General features: G+C 47.4%; 1 pseudogene; it reads left to right on the top strand.

The window, feature by feature from the left end:
- Window positions 1-5689: 5689 nt before the first annotated feature.
- Window positions 5690-7757, top strand: LOC124018992 (annotated as a pseudogene).
- Window positions 7758-8044: the final 287 nt, after the last annotated feature.

An 8044-nucleotide genomic window follows, 5' to 3' on the forward strand; every position in this document is an offset into this window, starting at 1 on the left:
CTATTTCGCCCCCTCCCTCGCAGCCCCACCAGCGGCTACATAAACAGCACACATCCCAGCCCACATCTCAGACCTAACCTTACATCTGTCCTCAATGGGTTATGTGGGGTTTTATTCAAGGTTGAATGGAAATACAGCGGGCGGGAGAATCTCTTATTGTGGGAGCGTTCCAGGGAGAAGGAATGGGAGGGTTCCAGGGAGAAGGAATGGGAGAGTTCCAGGGAGAAGGAATGGGAGCGTTCCAGGGAGAAGGAATGGGAGCGTTCCAGGGAGAAGGAATGGGAGCGTTCCAGGGAGAAGGAATGGGAGCGTTCCAGTGAGAAGGAATGGGAGGGTTCTATCAGATGGGACAAAGCTGACGGCTCCGTCGGGAATATATTTCCTCACAGGCCAATGATCCGAGTCCCTCTCTCTCTCTCTCTCTCTCTCTCTCTCTCTCTCTCTCTCTCTCTCTCTCTCTCTCTCTCTCTCTCTCTCTCTCTCTCTCTCTCTCTCTCTCTCTCTCTCTCTCTCTCTCTCTCTCTCTCTCTCTCTCTCTCTCTCTCTCTCTCTCGCTTTCTCTCAATTCATTTAAATTCTTAGCGCTTTATTTTCATGGGAAAAATATGTTTACATTGCCCAATGCACGTGAAATAGATAATAAACAAAAGTAAAACTAGACAATTAAAAAATGAACAGTAAACATTACAATTACAAGTTTCAAGGGAATTGACAGATGTCTTGTTATGTCTATATACAGTCTTATACTAGTGTGCAAATAGTTAAAGTACAAAATGGAAAATAAATAAGCATAAATATGGGTTGTATTTACAATAGTGTTAGTTCTTCAGTGGTTGCCCTTTTGTTGTGGCAACAGGTCACACATTTTGATGCTGTGATGTCACACTGTGGTATTTCACCCAGTAGACATGGGAGTTAATTTCACCCAGTAGACATGGGAGTTAATTTCACCCAGTAGACATGGGAGTTAATTTCACCCAGTAGACATGGGAGTTAATTTCACCCAGTAGACATGGGAGTTAATTTCACCCAATAGATATGGGAGTTAATTTCACCCAATAGACATGGGAGTTAATTTCACCCAGTAGACATGGGAGTTAATTTCACCCAGTAGACATGGGAGTTAATTTCACCCAGTAGACATGGGAGTTAATTTCACCCAATAGACATGGGAGTTAATTTCACCCAGTAGACATGGGAGTTAATTTCACCCAATAGACATGGGAGTTAATTTCACCCAGTAGACATGGGAGTTAATTTCCCCCAGTAGACATGGGAGTTAATTTCACCCAATAGACATGGGAGTTAATTTCACCCAATAGACATGGGAGTTAATTTCCCCCAATAGACATGGGAGTTAATTTCCCCCAATAGACATGGGAGTTAATTTCCCCCAATAGACATGGGAGTTAATTTCCCCCAGTAGATATGGGAGTTAATTTCCCCCAGTAGATATGGGAGTTAATTTCCCCCAGTAGACATGGGAGTTAATTTCCCCCAGTAGACATGGGAGTTAATTTCCCCCAGTAGACATGGGAGTTAATTTCACCCAGTAGACATGGGAGTTAATTTCCCCCAGTAGACATGGGAGTTAATTTCACCCAGTAGACATGGGAGTTAATTTCACCCAGTAGACATGGGAGTTAATTTCCCCCAGTAGACATGGGAGTTAATTTCCCCCAGTAGACATGGGAGTTAATTTCACCCAGTAGACATGGGAGTTAATTTCCCCCAGTAGACATGGGAGTTAATTTCACCCAGTAGACATGGGAGTTAATTTCACCCAGTAGACATGGGAGTTAATTTCACCCAATAGACATGGGAGTTAATTTCACCCAGTAGACATGGGAGTTAATTTCACCCAATAGACATGGGAGTTAATTTCCCCCTGGTGTTAAACCCCCTGGTGTTAAACTCCCTGGTGTTAAACCCCCTGGTGTTAAACCCCCTGGTGTTAAACCCCCTGGTGTTAAATCTCTTGTAGTTAAACCTCCTGGTGTTAAACCCCCTGGTGTTAAACCCCCTGGTGTTAAACTCCCTGGTGTTAAACCCCCTGGTGTTAAACCCCCTGCTATTAAACCCCCTGGTGTTAAACCCCCTGCTGTTAAACCCCCTGCTGTTAAACCCCCTGCTGTTAAACCCCCTGGTGTAAAACCCCCTGGTGTTAAACCCCCTGGTGTTAAACCCCCTGGTGTTAAACCCCCTGGTGATAAACCCCTGGTGTTAAACCCCTGGTGTTAAACCTCCTGGTGCTGAATCCCCTGGTGTTAAACCCCTGGTGTTAAACCCCTGGTGTTAAACCCCCTGGTGTTAAACTCCCTGGTGTTAAACCCCCTGGTGTTAAACCCCTGGTGTTAAACCCCTGGTGATAAACCCCTGGTGTTAAACCCCTGGTGTTAAACCCCTGGTGTTAAACCCCCTGGTGTTAAACTCCCTGGTGATAAACCCCCTGGTGTTAAACCCCCTGGTGTTAAACCCCTTGGTGTTAAACCCCCTGGTGTTAAACCCCCTGGTGTTAAACCCCCTGGTGTTAAATCTCTTGTAGTTAAACCTCCTGGTGTTAAACCCCCTGGTGTTAAACCCCCTGGAGTTAAACCCCCTGGTGTTAAACCTCCTGGTGTTAAACCTCCTGGTGTTAAACCCCCTGGTGTTAAACCCCCTGGAGTTAAACCCCCTGGTGTTAAACCCCCTGGTGTTAAACCCCCTGGAGTTAAATCCGTTGGTGAGTGCTACTACCAGTCACCTTGTCTTGGGGACAGGGGAACACCTACTAGCCTATATGATGCTGGAAGCCATGGCCCAACTAGACATATATCTGAGGTCATAATTCTTTAAACTATTGAAACCATAGTTTAATCACCGTGATGAAAATCCTGGACCACAGAATGGCAGGCACAGAGAGCAAGGTTCAATTGTATTTTAAATTCACTTCTGTTGACATACTAAACGTGAACCAATAAGAATTTTATCAAGGAGACCCACTGTAGGTGTTTACGTGGGAAGAGACCCCAGCCTTTACATCACACGATGCAGCTCATAAACACGTCTTATCATTGGAGGAGATTTCCTGTTGGTGCCACTACCGAGTGACGCAGCGGTCTAAGGCACCGCATCTCAGCGCAAGAGGCGTCACTATCGTACCTGGTTCGAATCCAGGCTGTATCACATCCGGCCGTGAGTAGGAGTCCCATAGGGCAGCGCACAATTGGCCCAGCGTCGTCCGGGTTTGGCCGGAGTAGGCCGCCATTGTAAATAAGAACGTGTCGATAATAACTGTTTTGCCTAGTTAAATAAAGGACGCTAAAATAAACTCCCCGGTCACATACCCAGAGATGAAAACAGTCAAATAGAATCACTCATTGTGTCGTTCAACCCCGTTTCTCCGTCATCGTCAATTTGCCTAAAATGTAATTGGCTCATCGCATCACCGTTTAGATTAGCTCCGTTTGCCAGAGGGATTTAAATATATCTCAACCAGTCACGCCACCGTACAATGACTCGGGTTTTTACAGCAGAGGTGGCTTACACAATGATCTGTTGTTTCGGTGCTGCCGGTGTGTGTGTGTGTGTGTGTGTGTGTGTGTGTGTGTGTGTGTGTGTGTGTGTGTGTGTGTGTGTGTGTGTGTGTGTGTGTGTGTGTGTGTGTGTGTGTGTGTGTGTGTGTGTGTGTGTGTGTGTGTGTGTGTGTGTGTGTGTGTGTGTGTGTGTGTGGCAACATGTGTTATAGTACAGTATGTCTGCATTGCGTCGAACCGCTCTCCCCCCTTCTCTCCCTCTCTCTGTCTCTGTCTCTCTGTCTCTCTCTGTCTCTGTCTCTCTGTCTCTCTCTCTCTCTCTCTCTCTCTCTCTCTCTTTCTCTCTCTCTCTCTCTCTCTCTCTCTCTCTCTCTCTCTCTCTCTCTCTCTCCTCTCTCCTCTCTCCTCTCTCCCTCTCTCTCTCTCTCTCTCTCTCTCTCTCTCTCTCTCTCTCTCTCTCTCTCTCTCTCTCTCTCTCTCTCTCTCTCTCTCTCCCCTCTTCCCCCTCCCTCCCCACCTCTCTCTCTGTCTCTCTGTCTCTCTCTCTCTCCGTCTTCCCCCTCTCTCCCTCCACACCTCTCTCTCTCTCCGTCTTCCCCTCCCTCCCTCCCCACCTCCCTCCCTCCCCCCTCCCCACCTCTCTCTCTTCTCTGTATAAAATCCTGCAACATGCGTTTACATGATTTAAGTATTATATTGGCTGTGACTCAGTGATACCTTAAACCCCCGGTGGTTGTTTGACAGGTGCTACATGTTTATCTAGGCGGGGAGAATGGGTGCGTTTACAGCGGTGCGTCTTGGGACGGCCGCGTCATGTTGAGTTCTAGCTGTTCTACTGCACCAAACCAGGAGAGGGGAGCTTTATAACGTCGCGTTTCTGCTGATGCGGCAAACTGCAGTGCAGAGCAGAGCGGAGCCGAGGAGGGAAATGGTTGTGTGCTTCTGCTCTCTCTCTCTCTCTCTCTCTCTCTCTCTCTCACTGCCCCACTAACGTGTTCAGCTCAAACCTTCTCACTCACACCATCTTAATTTCACGACCACGCCGCTGGAGAGCGCAGCCACGCGTGACGGTCAAAAGACCAAGTGGGAACTACTAGTCGGTGTTGCCGTCCGTTGGAGAGGAGCTCAAGTTAACGGCTTTTATTTTCTTTCTTTCGTATTATATTATATTCTCTCTATTCCTCGTTCGTGCCGTTTCTTCAGCATGGTTTTAAATTGCCTGTCAAGAGATTTACGCTTCTTCCAAGGCGTTTCAGAGCCGTTCGGTACCTCAAGAAGGTCGCCCTAGTCGACGTTAGAAGCCAATAACACCGGAATAACGTGGGTGATATTAACGGTCGCCCTAGTCGACGTTAGAAGCCAATAACACCGGAATAATGTGGGTGATATTAACGGTCGCTCCAGTCGACGTTAGAAGCCAATAACACCGGAATAACGTGGGTGATATTAACGGAGACAGTACAGTCTATGAATATTTCACCGAAGCTCGTACTGTACAGTGCAGTAAAGTGATATCCGCCACCTTTAAAACAAAACACCGGGACTGTAAAAGTTGTAGCCGTGGCTGGCGGGTGCACCACCACCAAACAGAAATCCAGGTAATTAATAACAGAGCCGACAGTTCGGTAATTATTAACGTATCTTTATTAACGGTCGTTATTGTCATTGGTGTTGTAGTTATTATAAGGTAATAGGTGTTTAGTGTGTAGAGGGTTAGTACAGTGGGTGGAGAAGCAGAGGGTGGACAGTAGTAGTGAAACTGGAATAATGATGTATGAGATAAGCAATTGTCTCCATATCACAGTGTTGTTGTCTCCTGGATGTCCTCTATGCTGGTCAACCTGTTCCTGGTACCCCCCGCTGTTAGGTGGGCGTCCTCTCCCCCATCTAGATTACAGCATGTCACAAACACTGAGATAACACTGCTGAGCTGGAAAAAAGATCTCTCTCTCTCTCTCTTGCGTTCGATTCCTTTTATTTCTCACTCTTCCCTTCCTCCCTCCGACTAGGTGGAAGACGAAGGAGAAGAAGAAGAAGGAGGAGCAGCAATGGAGGACTACTCGGAGAGAGGAGCAAGGGAGCCTTAAGAGGAGCGGCGCTTGGCGAGCCCTCTGCCTGCCTGGCCCGGGTGAATGCAAGGGGGTTTCTATCAGACAGAAGAGAGAGAGGGGAGAAATCTGAGGCGCGCAGTGACAGCTACTAGATGCCTGCCCCCACCGGGCTGAGCCGAGCATCTCCTGCCGCATAGCGCTGCGCCGAGCCCGGGCAACACCGCCAGGATGACTGTGGTGGCCGGAGATAACATGGATGAGACGTCCACCCTGCCGGGGCACCTGCAGGACACCTACCCACCACACCACGAGGACCAGGAGTGCTGCGAGAGGGTTGTCATTAATATCTCAGGGCTGCGCTTCGAGACCCAGTTAAAGACACTCAGTCAGTTCCCGAGACGTTACTAGGTAACCCCAAAAAGAGGATGCGCTACTTCGACCCGCTTAGAAACGAGTACTTTTTTGACCGGAACCGGCCGAGTTTTGACGCTATTCTATATTACTACCAGTCCGGTGGACGGTTGAGGAGGCCCGTCAACGTTCCTCTTGATATGTTCTCCGAGGAGATCAAGTTCTACGAGCTCGGGGCAGAGGCCATGGAGAAGTTTAGAGAAGACGAAGGCTTTATTAGAGAAGAGGAAAAACCCTTACCGGAGAAAGAGTTTCAACGACAGGTCTGGTTGTTGTTCGAATACCCGGAGAGTTCGGGACCCGCCAGAGGGATAGCTATAGTATCTGTGATGGTTATCTTAATTTCAATAGTCATATTCTGTTTGGAGACGCTGCCAGAACTCAAAGAGGACCCCAGGGGAAGGATGGAAACTGTAGGCAACGTGACATTCTATTATAAGCCAAATATTCTCACCGATCCTTTCTTCATAGTGGAGACCCTGTGTATAATCTGGTTCTCCTTTGAGTTGATAGTGCGGTTCTTCGCCTGCCCTAGCAAGGCAGCTTTCTTTAAAAACATGATGAATACTATAGACATAGTAGCTATCATACCCTACTTCATCACGCTGGGCACCGAGCTGGCAGAGGACCAGGAGGGGAAGGAGAAACCGAGTGAGCAGGCCGCGTCTCTGGCCATCCTCAGGGTCATCCGGCTGGTCAGGGTGTTCAGGATCTTCAAGCTGTCCAGACACTCCAAGGGGCTTCAGATATTAGGACAAACCCTCAAAGCCAGTATGAGAGAGTTGGGGCTGCTCATTTTCTTCCTCTTCATCGGAGTCATCCTCTTCTCCAGCGCTGTCTATTTCGCCGAGGCGGAGGAGAAGGAATCTTTTTCACAAGCATCCCCGACGCCTTCTGGTGGGCCGTGGTCTCCATGACAACGGTGGGCTACGGGGACATGTACCCGGTGACCATCGGCGGGAAGATCGTGGGCTCGCTCTGCGCCATCGCCGGAGTGCTGACCATCGCGCTGCCGGTGCCTGTCATCGTGTCCAACTTTAACTATTTCTATCACCGGGAGACGGAGGGAGAGGAGCAGGCGCAGCTTCTTAACGTCAGCAACCAGGACCTTAACTCCGACAGCAACTCATCGCGCCGCAGCTCCAACTCTATCGCCGGCAAGTCAGAATACATGGAAATAGACGAAGGGATCAACAATAGTATTGATAACTTTAGGGACGCGAATCTCAGAACTGCTAACTGTACGCCTGTCCTCAACCAGAACTGCGTGAATAAGGGCAAGCTGCTGACTGATGTTTAGAAATATATACATTCATTCGGCAGCGACATCATGGGGATATGAGGACACCCCGTTCGTTGTAAATATTGTAGAAATGTTTCGGGAGATGCTTGATTTAACTTCGTTAATAATGCGTTTTTTCTTGCATTTGCGTTAATTACATTTGAATGAATAAAGAGAAAACTGTTTCACCAAAAGAGGATAAAAAAATAAGGTTTGTTTGACTCTCAAAATGGGAATGATAAAAGTATTATAATAACACATTATCTTTATGTTCCTAACGTTATCGGAGATATACCGGAAAACATCCTGCCGTTGAAATATGAAACGGGGAAAACACAACATGATCATTGAAGAAGAAACGGTTTTGCATGGATAATGGATAATGGATTATGGATCATGGATAATGGATTATGGATCATGGATAATGGATTATGGATCATGGATAATGTATCATGGATAATGTATCGTGGATAATGTATCATGGATAATGTATTGTGGATAATGTATCGTGGATAATGTATCATGGATAATGTATTGTGGATAATGTATCGTGGATAATGTATCATGGATCATGGATAATTTATCATTGATAATGGATAATGGATTATGGATTATGGATTACAGTGGAACTTGGGTGAGGGTGAGTTGCGTAATGCACCGGCATCTGCTGAAGAAAGAGAAAAGGATTATGGAATCTCAGCCCGAACCCAACAACCATCTGCAGTCACAGAGAGAGAGAGAGATCGACCAACGTTGTCCGCTAGGTGCAGTTGTTGTTCCGACGA

Source organism: Oncorhynchus gorbuscha, unplaced genomic scaffold (assembly GCF_021184085.1).
Source record: "Oncorhynchus gorbuscha isolate QuinsamMale2020 ecotype Even-year unplaced genomic scaffold, OgorEven_v1.0 Un_scaffold_595, whole genome shotgun sequence".
Lineage (NCBI taxonomy): Eukaryota > Metazoa > Chordata > Actinopteri > Salmoniformes > Salmonidae > Oncorhynchus > Oncorhynchus gorbuscha.